Genomic DNA, 23,757 nt, shown 5'->3' with positions numbered 1-23,757 from the left:
ACTAAAGTGACCAATTTCTGACGTATCGACCGACTTGATGCGATCCTCTTTAGGGCGCTTCTCTGTTGTATACTGGTCAAGGTTTTGCTTTATGTACTATCAGATTTGGTTCTCTGGTCGCCACCGACGGCACATATTTGGGATGTCATTGAACAATTTGAAGAAAGGTTGTTACGGAAAGGAGGGCTGTACGGTACGCTATTGCCTGCGCTAACCCTGATGGATGATTGGAAGGCAACTCTAGTAGGTGTTTGGTAGGAAGTAGCGTATCAGCAGGCTGTTTCCTGTGGCACTCTGGTAAGTGGCTGGTAAGCAGTCTCTCGTTGGTGATTGGAAGGTAACAGCAAATCGGCGGCTTGTAGCCAGAGGTAGTGTTTTCCTGCAGAGAGATTTTAGGGCCACACGGCACGTCTTTCGCGGCCGCTGTTAATGCTGTAAAACCCAGGCCAAGTAGCGCTGCTGGCTGGCGAACACGCATGATCCGCCGGGCTGGAATAGCTGGCAACCAGGCCGCAGATAACTCGTAGCCATCCTCCCCTTTCATGTTGTTAGGGTGATTAATTATTTCAGTAGCCTCTCTAAGTTTCCGTTGCTGTGTAGAGGGCTGCCGAGAAAGCACGCGAGGTTCTTGAAAATTAATGAGACGGCCACATTCCTTGTGGTGTTCTGCTATAGCCGACTTGGTTTTTATGTCCTAGTCGTACATAACGTTCATGCTCCGAAAAGCGAGTGCTAATGTGTTTTCCGGTTTCACCAACATTACTTTTCCGCGTTTCCATTGAAATTGGTAAACATCTGCAGTACGGAGAGCAATCACGGGATCCTTAGTGGACCTCAACAAATGTCGAATCTTGCAGCAACTCTGAAATACAGGTTTCGTTCCTCCTCCACCCAAAACCTTGCCTACACAATCGCTGACGCCCCTCACTTAAGGTATGCGAGGACCAGCAACGTTATCTATCTTTGTCTGTTTTGTCTACGCTGTATCTTACAGTTCGTTGCATATCTCTGCTATTGTAGCCGATCGCGCTGGGTGTTGCCTTTAGATCGTCCTGTTCATGTTCAATGTGGCTTTCATAATCCAGTCAGCTCGTGCGGTCATCGTACGTAGCACAACACTCTTTTGTGCTAAAGTTTGGTGCATTTCCTGGTGTGCTTCGGCTTCCTGAAGAATTTGCCTAGTCTGTCGCTAGCTGTGCTATAGATCTCGACAAAGGAATCGCTCGTTTTCCATTTCTATCTTGAACTGCATTTTCCTTTGTAATCTGTTGAGGTGCTCATGAAATCTGTGTAGTTCTCCTTCCTTATACGGCAGTATGACGAACGTGTCACCCACGTAAGTCAGCCAACAGCGTGGGCGTTGTGGTGCGGCATTTAGCGCGATCTGTTCAAAGGTGCCACGAATATGTCAGCTGACGCAGGTGACAGGAGGGGACCCTATAGCCAAAGCGGCCGCGGGAGAACTACGCGCGGGCTTAACGCCTCGCTATAGGAAAAAACTACCACGGATGAGAGCTGTCGATTTGTTATTACCTTCCTGTCAACATAGAGTAACTACCTACCAGTGACTTACCAGAGTAGTACAGGCAACAGCCAGCTACATTCCAATGGCCACCGGGGGTAGCAGAGGTAATAACGTACCATAGAGCCTCCCCCTGTACAGCAGCCTCTCGTCAAAATGAAATTACAATGAACTCCAGACCTTTAGCTGCTTGCAGACATTGATAAATATCAACGGAAACATTTGAAAATGTGTGCCCCGACCGGGACTCGAAGCTAGAATATCCTGCTTACATGGCAGACGCTCTATCCGTCGGAGCCACCGACGACACAGAGGATAGTGCGACTGCAGGGACTTGTCTCTGGCACACTCCCCGTGAGACCCACTTCCCAACGTTCTGTCTACACACTATGTTTGTAGTGCCCCTGCCCACTATACTCATTACTCGTGACAATCAATTCACTTATTCCCGTAAGAGTTCGGGCAATATGAGTGCATCCACACTAAAGATCATTGGTCGCTAAGCCGTATCTACATGATGGTTCTTTCATATCTCTTCAAACTGTCCACTGACATCCCAGATATGTGACGTAGATAGCCGCCAGATAAGCGGAATCAACAGTTTATAAAGACAGACATTCACCAGTATACAGTAATGAAACACCCTGAATAGGGCAGCAGCAAGTCGGTCGAAACGTCGGAAATTAGTTGCTTTAGTATTTTATAATGATGCGGACCAATACCCACAATTATTTTACAATGCTATAAAGGAAGAATACAAGGGTAGCAGACGAAATCTTTGGTTTGTGGTTATTACAGCAGAACCTCGACAATCTTGCTACTGATATTGGCAACGCAATTACACCGATGATGGTATCTTCCTCAGCAAGAAGAATTTAAATGTGCTTAAACCCATTAGAGAAATGTTTTGCGACAGCATTATGATAGTTAAAATCTGTGATGTAGTGGACTATCAGGAACCGTTAGAAAATCAACGATCTGTAATATTAAGAAAGGCGATGTGTGGGTCATTTAACAATTATCTGGATAGTAAGATCTGCAAGTTCGTCACTGCGAGACATCGTGTCAAGGCGAAACTGCCGTTTCTCCTATACGGGAACGACAGTGAGACGGCAAGACGAATATTGGGGAAAGTCTGTGAGAAGCACTGGAAACCGTTTCGAAAAAATACAAAAATCCTCTGGCTATGTCATAGCGAATGGAATTACCAGACGTTAAAATGGATGTTGTAATAGCAGAGCTGCCTGGAATATTGCAACAGCTTCGTGAAGACGAAAATTATCTTTTGGATTTCGAGATAATTCAAAATGTTGCTGGGATTTTTATCAAAATGAAGATCTGCAACTACCTAATATCAAACCACAGCTTCTACATGGAACAAGACTGCCAGTGAAAGAGCAATGTGATTGTGGCAGTTCGAATTGACTGTGGAGAAGCTCCAACTGTAAAGATATATAACAAATATATATGGAAGATCATAAACTCTGGAGTGAATGAAGTTACCGGTAACCACATTATAGGCTTTATAAAGTGTGCAGACTTGCGACTACGAAAAACTTTTCGGTCTTCCTTAGCTAAAGAACATGGTATTACCAGGCTGGAGGCTACAGTATAAAACTGCACAATAGATAGTGTGTTTGACGCTGTGCAAGACTGTTTAAGTGTATTAGACACCAACAAACAGTATTTACAATGTGATCCGCTGCTCTCTGTACCAAGTACCAAATGCTTCCATGTGACGTCAATTAATATATAATTTACAGAACAACTGCTATGTGGAGATTCACAACTTCCTTTAATTTGTGTACTGGATTAATAAGAATGCCCGAAAATTGACTGGCCAGATACTCATGCACGCTTAAAGCATATCAACTATCTTCTGTCTGCATACGGTTTTAATTATCTACTATAAATAAGTGGAGATTCTTAACACTGACTCCAACAAATACGATACAAGTGTTACAAAGGACTGTTATGTTAAAGCAGGGAAAACTTATTTTTCTCAGTCTTGGACATTGTTCTCCACTATGCCATCAGAATTGGGACTGATGTTGTACAAGTCTGAACAGAAAGAAACAATGTGTCAACAGACTGAAACCATTCCCTATTAAAGATTGATTGTTTGGGGGGAAGGAGACCAAACAGTGAGCTCATCGGTCTCATCGGATTATGGAAGGATGGGGAAGGAAGTCGGCCGTGCCCTTTCAAAGGAACCATCCCGGCATTTGCCTGGAGCGATTTAGGGAAATCACGGGAAACATAAATCAGGATGGCCGGACGCGGAGTTGAACCGTCGTCCTCCCGAATACGAATCCAGTGTGCTAACCACTGCGCCACCTTATTAAAGAAACTACCCCTTTACGTGCAGTTAATGTGTTATGCGCTCGCAAAATGAAACTGGAAACGGAGGACATCTAAGTCCAAAAAAGAAAACTAGAGTATATGGCGAAAACGAATGTTATAAAGAAAGAGCATAAACAGCTGTTGGAAAGAGAAGAAACTAATGCAGATGTGCAAGCAAGATTTACATATTGCTTTAAATACAGTGCATGAATAAATCTGGCTACGACTGCGGAATATGGAATATCTGCTTTTACAGTAAACACCAATTATATTGGTCACATGTTGGAGTACTGGGCGAAGTAAATGGGATCGAGAACGTATGTTACATTAAATGATACAACAACAATCTGTTTATACAGCTTCACTCCCATTTGCATCGGCTTAAAAATGATGAATATATTCTGTCTAAGTGTGTTGGACAGTCCATTGTTCACCTAGCAACAAATATTTTACAGGAAAAAATAGATATGTATCAGAATTCCTGAATATACTTTCTTTGTAGGTGTCAAATTATTCTCTAGAAAAATAAACAGCTGGTCAGATGTAGATTTAAGTCAAAAATTATGTTGGAAGTTATTAAAGTTGCACCAACCAGAAATAAAGAAAGACTTGTGTTCTGAGTATAGATGTACATGCAAAATTAAGAGAATTTTTTACACGAGAACTTTGTTGCGAAAAATCCAAGTAAGTCTTCTGTGTACAATGGATTTTTGATGGGGCAAGCGGACAGCTGGATGATCTTGAAAAGTAGTTGAAACTGCGTAATTGAAACCGTAGCTAAACCTGTTTCTTACCTGTATGAAGAGGATGTGTCATCCACTCTACCATGACAACAACTAGACGCTCAAATTGGCATAAAGGGCGTTTTATATGGAACAGTACACTTACATATCGCATGCTGTACGGACAGACTTAAATACGAAAGCAGTTTCGTGCCTATATCTGATACAACTGGGTCATCCATTTCACCTCCGCTGCAGCAGAACATGACTCATACTAGTGAGCGGCGGTTTCTTCCAATAGCGCAGAGCTCGGCGAGCAGATTCTAAAAGCTTGAGTCACAATGTCACGTAAAATCGGTAGACGTGAGATTAACACCTCAGTCTATAGCATATCATGACTTGGTACATTAGATTCTTAAACGTCCATTGCTGCAGATATATACACTCGCTGCTGTTAGATATTTTTATTGTTCCAGGAGAGTCTCCTACTGTAACTGTATAATCCCCCAGAATTACTGACGGCGAATAAACGATGCCGTGGAACAGTGCGGAAATATGTATTGACGTTTCGCACATTCGATACCATTCATCAGCAGATCATATCACTTTAACGTCACAAAATCGCTGATTTTCCATTACGGCCACCGGTAAGAACTTTCTATCAGAAATCATACCAAAACTGACACGTTTACAGGCTGTGTTGCTTAAACTGCAGTTAATGTTAAACATGTGGCCTCTTCACCTCACCTCCTACGTGCCTCGACATCTTAACAATGTGCCGGTTCTTTCATGACTGGGTGAGCTATTCGTCGATCGCTGTTTAAATACTTCTCTTTGTAATGTATAAATGACGGGCAGTCTGGCCTCTAATGTCAGTTCATCGCCAGAATGAACAAGATGATGGTAATTTGTCAGCGACTGTGCACGTCATTAACTTAAGTGAGGGCAATGAGTATATACTACAAATCAGGTCCGCTGATGAGTCGACTGCTAATTTCTGTTTAGTGAGTGTATTCGCCCGCATCTCGTGGTCGTGCGGTAGCGTTCTCGCTTCCCACGCCCGGGTTCCCGGGTTCGATTCCCGGCGGGGTCAGGGATTTTCTCTGCCTCGTGATGGCTGGGTGTTGTGTGCTGTCCTTAGGTTAGTTAGATTTAAGTAGTTCTAAGTTCTAGGGGACTTATGACCACAGCAGTTGAGTCCCATAGTGCTCAGAGCCATTTGAACCATTTTTTGAGTGTATTCAAGAAGCCGACTACTCAACCTAGATAGTCATGAATTTTTTTTACTACGTTTCAGCTGAAGAATTACGGGTTCAAAGATGATGATAAACGACCTACAACTGCCTACTGCTTGTTCGATTGGATGAAATCATGAAATATTTGTAACGTGCTTATGGACATTTATAGCGATGTTACTGAAAGACATGCCAGTTTAGATGCATTGATGCATTGGGCTATTACCTATTTCCTACAAAGCTTAAATCTCCGCTATGTGATTTAAGTTTCTGCCTCAGGTGTTTCAGAACAACGAACTCCTTTCTCTATATGAAACTTACTAATTATATTATGTTGTGAAAGCTCGATGCCAGCTTGATGGACGTCCACCCATTAAATTGCACTGTGTTGGTTGTAAAATGAAAAAAAAAAAAAAAAAAAAACAATGCGGACGTATACCAGGCCGCAGATCCGAACACTACGAAGGTCATACGATACTATTAGACTGTGGCCTACTTATCGCAGTTTCGGTAAACGCCTGTATGCGGCTGTTTCAACTGGCGCTTCGTATCTAACACTCATTCAGCGTTTTCTGACTTATGTACGATATTTACACCTCCATGTGGCGGCGGCGGCGGCGTCGGTTTGACTACCCGTATAACGAATTTATGTGTTCTTTTAACACTTGTCGGATAGGAATGGGGAGGGCTGAGAAAATAAAAACAACTCTTTACTCACAAACGCAGAGCATTGTTCACATATCACACAGTAGCAGCACAAAACTTGGAAAATGTCGTCTGTATACCTTGAACTCGGTCTCAATGGGGTTCAAGCCGATAGGTGGCATTATTCACATAGGAAATCCATCTGTGAACTCTCCCTCGACAGTCTTTACATGTTCTACAGCTACTCACTCTGGTAAAGGGCTGTGCAGGTATTTATACACTATACCACTTGGTATATTGAAAAACTACTTTTACTCAAATAGTCTACAAATTTACAGTACGCAACTCTTAGCCGGTCGGTGTGGCCGAGCGGTTCTAGGCGCTTCTGTCTGAGGCCGCACGACCGCTACCGTCGCAGGTTCGAATCCTGCCTCGGACATGGATGTGTGTGATGTCCTTAGGTTAGTTAAGTTTAAGTAGTTCTAAGTTCTAGGGGACTGATGACCTCAGATGTTAAGTCCCATAGTGTTCAGAGCCATTTGAACCATTATGAGCAAGTCGTACATACGGCCGCCAACGACACAATTCTACAAAATTTCCGTAGCGATCGATATTGCACACTACATATCACGTGACATCTCAACACTCGAATATGAAGTACATATTCGGACCACACGGGCCTCACGTAAATTATGACGTTGCGGCCTAGAATTTGAATTTCAGTAGATGCATGGGATGGATCATACTCGTCAGACACATTATACTTCATATAACCCGTAATGCTGTTCATTAATTCCCACTCGTACCAAGAATATTGAACCATAGAATCAAGACACTGCGCGTTTTCCGTTTCAGCAACCACAGCAAAGTCATTATCAGGGTCGAGAACCACGTTTACGCTTTTAGATTCCCCCGCAGAGACGTTATGCAAGGTATTCATTTTAAGTGTCGACGCTGAAATAGCTTGAAAACTACACATAGGAACAAAAAGGTTATAATTCCAATATATCTGTCTCAGAGGGGGCATCTTACGATTCCACACTCGACCCGCCACTCCACCCGTGCCTAGGTGCAACTTTGAAATCTTCAATGGCAAGCCCTGTTTTTTATTGCAGATTACGATTCTACAGAAAAATCTACATACCTTTTGTCTGAAGCATTTTCTTCGTTTCGCCACAAGTGGCGCTGCAATAGGAGGAACAGAAATGGGTACACAGTCGTAAATTACTATATGCTACCCAAAGGCCCTTGAATATCTAATGGCACGTGGAACTCCATCTCCCTCTGCGAGGGTATGACGAGCTGGTATTTCATAGCTCTAGTTGAAGAATCCATTCGCAATGTTGTATTTCTCAGACATTTGGAACAGGGAATTACTCGACGCGCCAGGCATCGAACTACGACGTATAATAACAGGCACTACTCTGGACCGGAACTTAGGTATCGCACAGATAGCGTTTCTAAACGTTACTTGTGCAGTGTTTATTTCCTGCACACCTGTTTATCACTTGGAGAACAGACGTGGACCTGGACGATGAATGTTGCAGCCACAGAAGAAAAATTGAAACGATCCTCATTTAGGATGAATGTAGGAGAAACGTTGCGTGCCGTGCCTTTTCCATAGAAAGCTCGCTCTCGTTCGTTCTTTTACAAGTTTGCGTACGTCTTTACGTCTGACAGCAGCGTAGAGACCGGCAAAAGGAAACGAAGAAAACGTGTTGCAGGAGAAGCTAATGAAACATCTGTACTAGTGACAGTGCACCACAACCCAGAGATAAGCGCCCGGAAATTACACTGCGGTTCCAGTATCGCCGTAGGCAATCTTGTCACAGTACTGTATGTTCGTAAGTATCAACTATACAACGTGTCACTGCATCAAGAACTTCATGGCGTCGATTACCATAACCGGCTAGTGCTTTGTGAAGGGGCACCTGCACAAATGCAAACGACCACGGCATTATTTGCCGAGGTACTATTTTCCGATGAGTCTACATTCACAAACCACGGCAACGTTCACCGGCATGACATGCATTACTGGAGTGTGTATGATACCAACTAGTTACAGCAAGTTGACCATCAGCGTCCTTGGTCGGTTAACGTATGGCGCTGTGCCATGGGGAACAAACTCATTGGTCCGGATTTTATCAAAGTCTCGTTGAATGTGGGCAAATATCGAACGTCTTTGGAAGAGGAACTAACGGCACTACTGCAGGATTTCGATCAGGAGGTCCGACTAGGTATGTACTTCCAGAACGACATCTCCCCGGCGCATTACTCAACTGAAGCACGGGAGGTATCAGGTCGTGTTTACACTGGTCGGTGGTTCGACAGGCGTGGCACTATTAATTGGCCCAGTAGGTCACCGAATTTGATATCGCCTTATTTCGTTCTGCGGGCATATTTAAAGATAAGGTGTACCATCAAGTGCCAATAGGGCGTGAAGACATGGTAGACTGCATCAGAAACACCTGTGCTGACATTCTCGAAGATATACTTCTGTCCTATGTATGGTACTTTGGAAAGCGTATCACTAAATGTGTTGAAGTTGGCGGTACTACGTTTGAACACTAACTCTAATTCGAAAAGTAAAGTAGCTTTCGCCTCGAGCCACGGGCACAGTGGCGCAACGAGTAGTCCCCTGTTCGTTACGTCGGAGGAATACAGTCTTATGAACGCGGTTTCTGTTAGAAGCTACGAAATAGTAGCCTGTCCTACCCTCGCTGCATGGAGATAGAGTGCCATGTGCCATTGGATATTCAAGGTCCACTGAGTAGCATGTAGTAAATTACGATTGTGTACCCATTTTTATTGCACCAATTACATCGTCATCTGTGGCGAAACTAAGAAGATGCATAAGACAAAACACATTTACGTTCTGTCGTAGAATCGTAATCTGAAATGAAAACGAGATTTCCATTGAAGATTTCGAAGTTGCCCCCCCGCCACCCACGCACGGTTTCTGGTGGGGAGTCGGGTGTGGTATAGTTGGATGTCCCCCTCGGAGAAAACAAATTCGTATTGCAGCTGTTTCTGACCCGATGTGTAGTTTTAGAGATAATTCAATGTCCTCAGTTAAAATGAACACCCTTTATATCCTTGAGAACGGCAGTACTTTTGACGTGGGGACTTGCCTGCGGTTCTGCGAGCTGCTGCTGCTGCTGCTGCTGCTGCTGCACAGTCGAGGGAAGGCGGCTGTATAGTGTAGTTCAGACCCGATAATTCGGGAAGTTCATCTGCGGCAGTGCAGCCAGTAGTGGAGCCTCTTCCAGCAGCTCCGCTACAACACGTTCAGGGGCTCGTTGAACTGCTGGAACTGTTACAGCCCATAGGTATAACAATAGTTTGTTAATAGATGCCTCGAGCTAGTGATGAATGCTTGCGTTAGATACGTATGCAATATACGGTTGTATGATCACATTAGTCCTTCATACTCCCAGCTAGGTTGGATACGCCCACATAAGGCACGCGATCTCCACACGATGTGCTTACTTCATCGATTTCTTAGCCACTGGTGCCCCCCAATACTTATCTTCTCACATTAAATACCTATCATCATTCCACAACCGCAATACCAGATCGGATAGGTCTAGCATCTTGGCTTTACATAACACAAAATCTTTCTCCGTGTCATTCTCCGTCTCAGCCATACGACTATGGAACGCGCTCCCCTGTGATCTGCGTCTTATCCAGAACCACTCAGCATTCAAGAGGTAACTCAAGACTTACATATTAGGGACGGTATAGCCATCATTGTTGTGCCCCTCTCATCTCTTTCTTTCTCCTCTCCATCATAGCTTCGAATTTTACCACTCTATTTCTCTTCCTCTAACCTATCTACCTCTTCTATATCTCTTTCACCCCATTCTACCGTCTTATGACTCTGCTTGATGAGAATAACTCACAAGCTGCAAGAATATAACGAGAAAATTCCCAACTAGCAATAGGACTGACATTCATAAAAGAAAAATATGTTTACTTTCATATACATAGTCATTATTATTATTATTATTATTCTTGATTGTTACAATTATTTTTGATTGTTATAATTATCATTGTACTACGTTTATAATCTCTATTTTTTTTCTTTAACATAAATACTGTATAACATGTTATATGTCCTTAATGTTCTGTAGAAACTGAAATTTGTTGAATCTGAGTATGCCTGGTTAGTTGTAAGAGAGGGCGTGAAGGCCCTAATCTTGCCAGGTTAAATAAACGCATAAATAAAAATAACAGTAGTAATTATTATATTAGGTACTTGCCATCAGGCTTATTCCTCTTATCCCAGGGGACGCTGACTGATCCGTGCTGATGCTGGTGGCGATTTATCGTCCTCTCACTATGTTAAAGGGAGCGGGAGGTTGACACACATTGGTCCAGAGGGAGGCTCCCGCCATTTTTGTCACGTGACCCAGTTGCCTGGATGATTCCCCCTGGGTGACGTGGATTAATTCCCGGTAGCTCCCCTGGTAACAGGAAGTGGAGGAATCGAGAAACCGTAGGTAACCTGATACCATATTCCCTTATCAGTACCTTGAGATAAGATCGCTATCTACTCCACAACACACCACGTATTCCTATTAAGGGCATCTCGTTCTATAAACTAGTTCACGAAGTCAAAATAGTTACGCATGCTCAGAAACAGCATGATGTAACAAATTAGAAGACACAAAATCTATAGGTAAACTTATAAATCGAGCTTCCAGACGCTCTCGCGTATCCTACAGACATACGCACCACGGTGGCTACGACATCCCAAAATCAACTAAATAACACCTCGAAACAGACTCAAACAACCACACATTTCAAAGCAGTATAAAATAGCATCCTTATTTTGTTAAAGCCGCCCGGATTCTTACCTCATTAATCACTATACGCAAGGTAAAGGACATTGTGGTCACTAGCCTCCACGTCCTAGGTAAAAATGTACCAAGAATTCCTTCTCCAGCAAGATACAAGTACACCACACATTTCAACGTAAAAAGCACGAAGTACACGGCCGGAGTGCGACTATAATAATAGTACGTGAATTAAAATGGCGAGAAAATCAAAGCAGCGTCTCGGTATGCTAACTTACGAAACACATGTACGGATCAGCATAGTAAAACACTTTAAAGCAAAGCATTTATGTAATGAATAAGCAAGATATTACCAAAACTGTCAAGTTGGCTGAGCACCACGAGAATTTTGACGAAGACGCTCTCAGGAAAAGGTTTTAATAATCAATTACGTTAGTTATTTTATGGAGTACGACTGAAATAATTAAGACGAGAAGAGATATTTAGTACGGAAGTAGTCCCAAGCTAATAGTCTCTCTGTCACGCGAGCTCAGAATGGCAAAAGCCGCTATCTCGCAGGTGCTCCACCTGCGTTGCAACGGTGTGTCGTAGGCTGCGGTCCCCTCCAAGAGTGGGTGAATCAGCTACCCTTTGTACTCTAATTTCTGCTTCAAGCCCATTACCTGAATACTCAGCACCTGCCACTTGCCTTTAGCTACAGATCCTGCTCGATTTAGTCACAGATCCAGCTCAATTTCACAGTCACTTTGTCTTAGTGATCCACAGCTAATATAATATTTTTGACCATGGAAACAATAGTACGCATGAGAAACGGAAAAACTGTTTACGTCACATGGATAGCAATCTCCTCGCTATTACATGCCAAATATGCAAGAGACTTGCATTAAAATAAGTAATAATAACAAATCATAACATAAAATCTAATTACCCGAGGACGTGCCGAAAAGTAATGCGTCTGAAATTTTATTCGAAAAATATTAAAGTTTTTTAAGTAAAAGAAACTTCATTAACAGTCTACATTGATGACTGTGAATCCAAAGAGTCGGACTGTTTCAGACGTCGAAGCGCTCGTGTGTGGTCTGGAATTGTCATGCTGAGGGAGAGGGTTCTCCACGTATTGACAAAATTTTCGAATTTGAAACTCGATGACAGCACGCTGTTTCTCTGGCAGCAGAGGGCACTAGGGAAAATAAAGTTGTATAACGTAAATAATGTTTGTTTTGTTTAAAAAGCTTTACGGGGTTTTCACCCTCCATCCGTGAGTTACGGACCTTGCCGTTGGTGGCGTGGCTTGCGTGCCTCAGCGATACAGGCAGCTATACCGTAGGTGCAACCACAACAGAGGGATATCTGTCGAGAGGCCAGATAAACGTATGGTTCCTGAAGAGGGACAGCAGCCTTTTCAGTAGTTAAAGAGACAACAGTCTGGATGATTGACTGATCCGACCTTGTAAGATCAACCAAAACGCCTTGCTGTCCTGGTACTGTGAACGGCTGGAAGCAAGGGGACACTACAACTGCATTTTTCCCGGGGACATGCGGCTCTATTGTATGATTAAATGATGATGGCACCCTCTTGGGTAAAATATTGCAGAGGTAACAGTCTTCCATTCCGTTCTCCAGGCAGGGACAACTCAGAAGGATGCCGTCACCAGTCTGCAATAAATCAGGCATTCTACGGATCGCAGCTTGGGCTGTTAGATCACTTAATCGGGTGGATAGCCTAGAAAATTTAAAAAGAGAAATGGATAGGTTGAACTTGAATCCCATAGCAACCACAGCAGTGCATTTTTATATGCCAGCTACCTCCATAGATTATGAAGAGAATACAGAAATGTATAATAAGATGAAAGAAATTTTTCAGACGGATACGGAGGAAGAAATTGTAATTATGATGGCAGATTGGAATACAATAGCAGGAAATGGAAAAATAACGAAAAAAACATAATAACAGCAAAAAAAGTTTTGATCACCTCGGCACCGAGAGTTTCGAAACCTGATCAACATAAACATCCTTTCCGCCCATTTTATTGCTCATGAAAACCACACATTGCGTGTTGTACCACAACACAGCGAGACCTTCAGACGTGGCGGTCCAGATTGCTGTGCCCACCAGTACCTCTAATATCCAGTGGCACGTAGTCTTGCATTGACGTATGCCTGGATTCGTCGTGGCATACTATCCACAAGTTCATCAAGGCACTGTTTGTCCAGATTGTCCCACTTCCCAACAGCGATTCGGTGTAGACCCCTCAGAGCGGTTGGTGAGTCACGTGGTCTATAAACAGCCCTTTTCAATCTATCCCAGGCATGTTCGATAGGGTTCACGTCTGAACAACATGCTGGCCATTCTAGTCGAGCGATGTCTTTATCCTGATGGCTCATTCACAAGATGTGCGTGATGGGGGCGCGAATTGACATCCATGAAGAGGAATGTCTCCCCAACATGCTGCCTCTATCGTTGCACTATCAGTCGGAGAATGGCTTTGACGTACTGTGCAGCCGTTACGGCGCCTTCCATGACCAACAGTGGCGTACGCCGGCCCCACATAATGCCACCCCAAAACATCAGGGAACCTCCACGTTGCTTCACTCTCTGGACAGTGTGTCTAAGGCGTTCAGCCTGACTGGGTTGCCTCGTCTCCAACGATTGTCTGGTTGAAGGCATTTGCGACACTCATCGGTGAAGACAACGTGATGCCAATCCTGAGCAGTCCATTCGCCATGTTGCTTGTCCCGTCTGTACAGCACTGCATGGTGTCGTGGTTGCAAACATGGACCTCGCCATGGACGTCGGGAGTGAAGTTGCGAATCATGCAGTCTATTGCGCAGAGTTTGAGTCGTAACGCGACGTTCTACGCCGGCCCGAAAATCATTTATTCAACATGGTGGCGTTGCTGTCAGGAATCCTCCGAGCCATAATCCGCATGTAGCGGTCATCCACTGCGGTAGTAGCCCTTGGGGAGCCTGAGCGAGGCATGTCATCTACAGTTTCTGTCTCTCTGTATCTCCTCCATGGCCGAACTACATCACTTTGGTTCACTCCGAGGCGCCTGCACACTTCCCTTGTTGAGAGCATTTACTGGCACAAAGTAACAATGGGGACGCAACCGCACCGCGGTATTGACCGTCTAGGCATGGTTGAAGTACAGTCAAGACGACCCGTGTACCTTCCTCCTGGTGGAATGACTGGAACTGATCTGCCGTCGGATCCTCTCCGTCTAATAGGCACTGCTCCTGCATGGTTGTTTACTTCTTTGGCAGGGTTTAGTGACATCTATGAACAGTCGAAAGAACTATGTCTGTCATTCAATATCCACAGTCAGTGTCTATCTTCAGGAGTTCTGGGAACTGGGGTGATGCAAAACTTTGTTTGATGTGCGTAGTAGGTGAATAAAGATTGGGTGGAAGGAAAGTAGAAGCAAGACGCCTGGCAAAATTTTGCACAAACCATAATTTAATCATGGGTAACACTTGGTTTAAAAATAATGAAAGGAGGCTGTATACGCGGAAAGGACCTGGAGACACGAGGAGGGTTCGGACTGTTTATGTAATGGTAAGACATGGATTGTAGAATCAGATTTTAAATTGTAAGATATTTGCATGATCAGATGCAGACTCTCACCACACTTTATTATTGTGAACTGTAGACTGATAGCTCACAACAAGGGTTGGAATAATTTTAAGGAAAAATGCATGGAATATGGACCCACCTATTTCGTCACTTGTAGTTTCTTGAAAAACATTTTATTGGATAACAACAATTTTTATAATTAGAATTAAAAACCTTCTTAAAATAGTAACACCACTCACAGTACTTTAAAGAACTGGAACACGATCAATGATTTATAATGATCTTAAAAATTTATACCGTTTATGAACAGAGCTTGAAACCAGGAATATACAATTCCTAAATACAAGTGAATCGTCAGACCAACTAGGTGTGGCGGCAAGAATGTTTAACAAACTGAGTTTTGCCATTAAAATGAATTAAAAATGTATGCCACGAAAAATACTAACAATTCTCAAACCCTGTGGTTATTGGAAAGCCCATAACAATTTATAAATCTTATTAGAATCGCTTGAGCAATAATGTGCACAAACCCGCATAATACAGGAAAATCTGGGAAGGCATACAATTTAAACGTAACTCCCAGATGGTACACAGCAGCAGAAACATTGACAATGACCCTTACATAAATATACAAGATAAGCTGGCAAATACAGCAGGTAGCAATCACAGCCAACAGACAACAAGCAAGTGGAGTTAGCTTATGACTGTGGATAAAAGGAAAAAGTCTACAGTTCATAGTCACAAGTAAAAGACCTTGAAACGTAATATGCTCCAGAAGCAGCAACATGGGTGCAAAGTCTAAACGAGTAGTTAAAGAGCAAGTATAGTGAGGAGGAACTTCGATCTTGCATAAAACGATTCAAAGTTTATGATCTCACTGAATTCACAAATTGGATAGGTTAATAGTTCTTGATTCATTGGCGACACTCCACCGTGGCACGTATCAAATGATCTAATTTCCTGAACTTGAGCCAACACGATGCGGCTGGTAGAGGCATCAGCTTGCGGGCCGATCTAGACGTCCTGCGATGACGTAAGTATCACCACAGCAGAAAGAAAACACGCCTCTGCTCCAAGCCCAGGAAACAGTACCCTGCAAACACACATACAAGAGGAACAGTAACCTGCCCAAATAAGGCTGAGGTTAAGGAAAGAGAAACCTACATTTATAGTTTGTGAAGAGTTAGAGAATAATTTGACAGTGTTGACTGGAATAATCTTTTTAAAATTCTTGAGGTAGCAGGAGTGAAATGCAGGGAGTGAGAGGCTATTTGCAACTTGTACAGAAACCAGATGGCACAGATAAGAATTGAGGGTCACGATAGGGAAGCAATGGGTGAGAAGGGAGTGAAGCAAAATTGTTGGCTATCCCCGATGTTATTTAACGTGTACATTGGGCAACCAGTAAAGGGAACAAAGGAAAAATTTTGAGTAGGAATTAATGTTCAGGGGGAAGAAATAAAAACTCTGACTTGGGCCGATGACATTGTAACTCTGTCGGTGACAGCAAAGGACTTAGAGGAGCACTTGAACGGATGAACAGTGTCTTGAAAGTTGTATATAAGAGGAGCATCAAGAAAAGCAAAACAAAGATAAGACACCAAAAGCAGTAGACGAATTTTACTACTGGTGCAGTAAGATAACTGATGATGGCCGAAGTATTAAAGGTATAAGATGTAGACTGGCAATCGCACTGAAAGCGATTCTGAAGAAGAGAAATGTGCTAATATTGTACAGCGATTTTAGTGTTTTTTGGTGGTGGTATTTGCCTGGAATGTAGCCCTGTACGAAATGAAATATGGACGATAAACATTTCAAATAGGAATAGGATACAAGCTTTTGAAATGTGGAGTTACAGAATAATGCTGAAGATTAGATGGATGTACCGCGTAAATAATGGAGAGGGGATACTGAACATAATCAGGGATAAAAGAAATTGCGACACAATATAGCTAGAAGAAGAGATCGGTTGGACAAAGAAATGAATGCAGTAAGCAGATTCAGAAGCATGTAAGATGCAGTAGTTATTCATAAATGAAGAGGCTTGCATGGGCCAGAGTAGCATGGAGACCTGCATGAAACCCGTGTTCGCACAACAACGGCAACAACAACAACATCAATACAACAAGACAGTAACAAAAGTTTTTGTATGGGTAATTGCCTTTCAGCACGCTTTCATACACTGTTACTGACTCTGGCTAACATAACAGGTGTGCTTCAGTATTCCTTGACATGGAAACGAGTTTTTCATTTCGTCAATACAATTGTGGTGCCGTTCGAAAAGCGAGGTGTCAGGCTACAGTTGGTACCTCACGACTGCAATACACGCTAAAACAGTGTCCGCATGACGCAGCCGTGAATGAGAGACGTCGGCGAAGACATACCATCAAGAAGTTCCATAAGCCGCCGCTGCTGTATGTACATATATGTGTATGTGACTGTCCTTCGGTACTAATCATGTCTGAACAGTTCTTCTTGTACTCGGCGACAGTAATAGATATATATATTGGGATCCAGTGGGCATGGAATGAATCTAAGTTAAGTTTCCTACAGTATAGAGTTGTAATGGAATAAACTAATATTTTAAGTGTATTGTAGTAACCGCTCGACCTGCACCTGTAGTAAATCCTAGAATGCTACGACACGGAGAAACAATGGTGTTTTGAACACTATATCCGAGAGACGTTTACATGTTAGTGAAACAACTACGTGTAAGTCAGACAAAAATAAGTCTCCTGACTAGATTTCTGTACTTTACAAGGATTCTTGTGTGGGAAGTGACATAAACGTTCGTAGGTGTGTTTTCACAAGCATCGCAGCACAAGTTCATGGAATGCGAGTTGCACTGCGTTGCCTAGCGTATACTCAATTACGCCAGGAACCAACTTCGCAGCAAAGCCCACGGCAGTTTGTGGCTCAGAAACTCGGGCTTCCTCAGCCTGAGCTAATATGAAGGTGAAAGGAATTCATCAGCAGCAGCAAACAGCGAAAACCGCTTTGAAGTGAAGTGACCTCTCTGCTCCCTTAGAGACGCTTCCAGAGCTCATTTAGATAAGGCGTCTCGGTTTCTTCGCACGTTTGCTAGGAGTGGGTGTAAGTGTTTTATGCATTGCGTCGTCAAACAGGTGAAAAAAGGCAGCTTGGTTGTAGCCTTTTCCTTTCACTCTGCGAAAAAGTTTGTCCATTTGAAACGTCAGTCATGCTTAGATAACTATCTCACAATACATAGGATCAATTCATAATAATTACTTTAAGAAGCTCTCACTGAAATTGTTTCCCGCTGGTGTCCCAAACGTAATTTACTTGTCACTGAGAGAGGAAGTACACCCGTAATGAGATCTTGTGTGTAGTAAGCATATTAACAACGAAGATTGCTAAAAGAAACGACACAAAGCTACGGTGCTCCAAGAATTTATCTGTATTATTTTTATAATCTTCAACACAACGTATTGGGAAATTGAAGTAACGAAATATACACATTTAACTCAAAATGCAGTCATGATCACACTTTTTCGGTAATTTCGACTTACGTATGTCAGACCTGTTATCAAAAGTAGGGAAAACATCTGGTGATGGCTTGAATAATAAAATTAATTACAACCATTTACGATATCAACTTGAACCTTGCAACATTAATTTAAAGATTGTAATCACTACTGTATCCGTAACACTTCTCTTGCACCACCGGTAATTGCAGTTAATATCGACCGAGTTATGTAGGCCTAGGGACTGTCACGAAACATACATTATTGCCTTTGACAAAAATGGATAGGACAGCTTTAGAAACTCTGCATCAAGAAATCAACTCATACACATTGATGTATACGTAACCTTTCGGATCAATATCAAGACGACATTCCGCTGCAACTTCGAATTGTACTTCATGACAGGGTAGGCCTATGCATAGTTAGTCGAGTACCACATGTAACCCTAAACTCCAGAAATGTCATCTTATGAATTACACTTCACTTTCCGAGAAAATCATCTATGCGCACTGTACCTTTGCACTTCTTGAGGCGTCCTAACATTCTTTCGTCCAATTCTGTAACCGTCTATATTATTTGAAAGCTTTGGTGCTGCCTGTCTTTGGTTTCTATTCGTTTCTTTACGTTTTGCATCTCTTTCTACATTTGTATTATCACTCTATAAAAGTACCTCCACATTTACTCTGTTCACTGATACGCTAAGATTACTCATATTAAATATGTAGCAAAAATATGAAACATAGGGTGATTTTTCCGGTATAACACTTTAGAGCTCAGCTGTGCTATTTTGAACTACGTGAAAAGTTTTGTTACTCATATTGCATAAATGATTTATTACATTCTTCGGAAATTAAAATTTCTCGTTTCTTAGTCTGTGTTTCAGACGTCCTAGTATGCTGGCAATTGATCACAGTTCACAATTCACATCGACTGATCCGAAGCTAGTTTATTCGTGTCGATAGAGTGTCACTGGCAGTCGTTTAGCCTCAGTCTATATGTATAACACTTTACTTTTTATTCATTCAGTACGCCGTTGAGTAAATGCACACCTCTGATACATCCCCGTACTATACCGGGTGGTACATTGATCGTGACCGGGCCAACTATCTCAGGAAATAAACATCAAACGAAAAAACTACAAAGAACGAAACTTGTCTACCTTGAAGGGGGGAACCAGATGGCGTTATGGTTGGCCCGCTAGATGGCGCTGCCATAGATCAAACGGATATAAACTGCGTTTTTAAAAATAGGAATCCCCATTTTTCATTACATATTCGTGTAGTACGTAAGCAAATATGAATGTGTTAGTTGGACCACTTTCTTCGCATTTCGATAGATGGCGCTGTAATAGTCACAAACGTATGGCTCACAATTTTAGACGAACAGTTGGTAACAGGTAGGTTTTTTAAATTAAAATACAGAACGTGGGTACGTTTGAACATTTTATCTCGGTTGTTCCAATGTGATACATGTACCTTTGTGAACTTATCATTTCTGAGAAAGAATGCTGTTACAGCGTAATTAGCTTAAAATACCACATTAATGCAATAAATGCTCAAAATGATGTCCGTCAACCTCAATCCATTTGACAATACGTGTAACGACATTCCTCTCAACAGCGAGTAGTTCGCCTTCCGTAATGTTCGCACATGCATTGACAATGCGCTGACGCACGTTGTCAGGCGTTGTCGGTGGATCACGATAGCAAATATCCTTCAACTTTCCCCACAGAATGAAATTCAGGGACGTCAGATCCGGTGAACGTGTGGGCTATGGTGTGGTGCTTCGACGACCAATCCACCTGTCATGAAATATGCTATTCAGTACCGCTTCAACCACCCGCGAACTACGTGCGCGGACATCCATCATGCTGGAAGACCATCGCCATTCTGTCGTGCATTGAAACATCTTGTAGTAACATCGGTAGAAAATTACGTAGGAAATCAGCATACATTGCACCATTTAGATTGCCATCGATAAAATGGGGGCCAGTTATCCTTCCTCCCATGACGCCGCACCATATATTAACCCGCCAAGGTCGCTGATGTTCCACTTGTCGCAGCCATGGTGCATTTTCCGTTGCCAAATAGTGTATATTATGCCGGTTTACGTTACCGCTGATGGTGATTGACGCTTCGTTGCTAAACAGAACGCAAGCAAAAAATCTGTCATCGTCCCATAATTTCTCTTGTGCCCAGTGGCAGAACTGCACACGGCGTTCAAAGTCGTCGCCATGCAATTCCTGGAACATAGTAATATGGTACGGGTGCAATCGATGTTGATGTAGCATTCTCAAAAGACGTTTCTGAGATTTCCGAGTCTCGCTCAATTTGTCTGCTACTGATGTGCGGATTAGCCGCGACAGCAGCTAAAACACCTACTTGGGTATCATCATTTATTGCAGGTCGTGGTTGACGTTTCACATGTGGCTGAACACTTCCTGTTTTCTTAAATAACGTAAGTATCCGGTGAACGGTCCGGACACTTGGATGGCATCGTCCAGGATACCGAGCAGCATATATAGCACACGCCCGTTGGGCATTGTGATCGCAATATCCATACATCAACACGATATCGACATTTTCCGCAATTGGTAAACGGTCCATTTTAACACGGGTAATGTATCACGAAGCAAATACCGTCTTCACTGGCGAAATGGTACGTGATACCACATACTCATACTTTTGTGACTATTACAGCGCCATCTATCACAAAGCGAAAAAAGTGTTCCAACTAATTCTTTACGTACTACACGAATATGTAATAAAAATGGGGGTTCCTATTTTAAAAATCACAGTTGATATCCGTTTGACCTATGGCAGTGCCATCTGCTTTCCGCCTTCAAGCTAGACGAGTTTCGTTCTAGTTTTTTCGTTTGAGGCATATTTCGTGAGATATTTGTTCCGGTCACTGTCAGTGGACCAGCCTCCATATGAACATCAGCGTCAGACATGACGCTCCCAGAGTTACCGCTCAGCTGTTGTCGCCTGGTGTGTAGCAACGTTGGGAGAATCATATCCGAGGCTGATTTAAGCATATATGGTACGAGGATGTTTATCAACTACGTGTATTTTATCAACGGCGTGTGTTTTATTAAGATATGTTTCTGTGCGGAGTGATTTTTGTGCTTTGAATTCGTGTAATGTAGTATGGCAGTTTTATAACAAGTTCCCTAAGATCAAATGTTTGCAGCATAACCGGTCATCTTTGTACAATTAAAGTTTCTGTAGAGCGACTGCCACGTACGAAGCGTATTTTTCATTTCCAGTCACACATACGCCTCCTCCCCCCCCCCCCCACCCTTACCCAACACACACACCCCAGCACAACTTGTGTACTTTTCTTATAATTACTAGCAACAAGTTTCTACAAGTGTCTCACCAGCTGTAAATAGGATTTCCTTTAGAGGGTCTTGAAAGTTTCAGAGAACGAAAGATTTCGATAGCCATCCTGAATCAGTTTTTTGTCTTCAATGAAGTGGATATCAACAGGGTGCTACGGTCTACCTTCCTTCCCTTCTAATCAATCAGCTACCAATTTTGTGTCTAAAATGAAGTTATGCGTTGCTAGAGAACCAATTGATCTTACAAATAGAGGCCTGATTCTTCATTCCAAATATTTCTGCGAATTTGTTTTCTGTTTACTTACTGTATTATTAGACGGCTAAATCAGAACACGGCCCCAGTTGCGCGTTGCCTGGCTAGCATCTTTCAGTGGCAACAAAATTATATTTTCAGTGTGTCATATACTTATTCACCCAATTTATAAATTTAAAAAGTTGTCATAACCTAGTCATTACGAGGTATAATCTCATGTTAAGTCATACATTATAGTTAAAGGCTGTATATAAAGCTTAGGACAGCGTTACTTATAGTATCAATTTACTCAATTTATATTCGTGCAGTATTTGAGAACGAGAGCATTAAGCGACATGCAACACGCTTTATACATATTTTTAAACCACAACGAAACTTCCTACCGCTGACACACCCACAGAGTTAAATATGGAAAAAAATAGGTAGCAGGTTCGAATCCTGCCTTGGGGATGGATGTATGAGATGTCCTTAGGTTAGTTAGGTTTCAGTAGTTCTAAGTCTAGTTGACTGATGACCTCAGGCGTTAAGTCCCATAGTCTCACAGCCATTTTTTTTGCACTGGAAGTCATTCGCGAAGAAAAAAATCTTGTAGGTTTTCTAGCCGGGTCATTTCGAATAAAACACTCAGGCTTTCGGTGTCTACCTCTGCTATCGTTGTCGTCTGGAGCAAAAAACTCTGATAGCCGTAGCTGGCACGATTATCAGGTTATATAGGCATAATCACAGCTTCTGGCACCCTTCAGGGAGGCAAGTTGCGCAGCTCGCCGCAGCTCCAGTCCGTTGCGGACGACGGTTCAATCCCGCGTCCGGCCATCCTGATTTAGGTTTTCCGTGATTTCCCTAAATTACTCCAGGAAAATGCTGGGATGGTTCCTCTAAAAGGGCACGGCCGACTTCCTTTCCTAATCCGATGAGACCGATGACCTCGCTTTCTGGTCTCCTTCCTCAAAACAACCCAACCCCAACTCCAGTCCGTTGCGGGACCAGTGATGTCACGAGGTGAGGCGCATGAGAAAAACAGGCCACGACGCGTACGTCTCTGCACGTGACACTGCAGTTCTTAAGAGGGCCAGCAGCCGTCTCTGACGGGGAGCGAGTAAGTATTTAAGACAATTATAATAATTCTTAACCGAGCGTTTACACACATGCAAGCTCTCGATAGAACACGACAAATTTAAGACCATATATTCATTGACATACTGATTTTCTGTGAGCTCCGCACGGAGTCGAATCTTCGCCAGGTGCGGGCGACCTGGTGATTAGCGTTGCATGTTCGCTGCTGGGCCCGTATTTCTTGTGGGCCTCAGCGCGATAGGCCAGCGCCACATTCGAAACCGCCGCTCCCGCCTCAAGCGTCAAGCACCCGCCTTTGCTTTTTTTTCCAAATCCAAATCCACAACCCACCTCACTAGCCTACTAAGCGGTTACTCCCTGTCTCTGTTAAAATTTTTGCTGTTTAATCTCTGCTCACCTCCTTTTAAGTGAATCCCAGTATGGATGTTTTAGTTGATTGGAAGGCAGGAGGAGGGCTTATTCATTTCGTGTACCGGAAAGCAATGCACACTGATCGATACTTGGAGTATTTCTCACTATCTAGTACACAAGAAAGATACGCAAGTGCTGCTAAAGTATTCTTGATCATTTATGTGCGCATGTGTGTGAATTCTAAGCAGAGGTGGAGAGGAAACTGATATGCTGTGACGCTGACTTTTAATGCACGGACCTCTGCGAGCCGATGCCACAGCTATTGCGAGACCGACGCATCTGAAGCTGCCAGTAACAATGAGGGACTGTCGCACCATCCGTACCGAGCGAGGTGGCGCAGTGGTTAGCACG

Source organism: Schistocerca americana, chromosome 8 (assembly GCF_021461395.2).
Source record: "Schistocerca americana isolate TAMUIC-IGC-003095 chromosome 8, iqSchAmer2.1, whole genome shotgun sequence".
NCBI classification, from domain to species: Eukaryota; Metazoa; Arthropoda; class Insecta; order Orthoptera; family Acrididae; genus Schistocerca; species Schistocerca americana.
Note: the sequence above shows the minus strand (reverse complement) of the source record.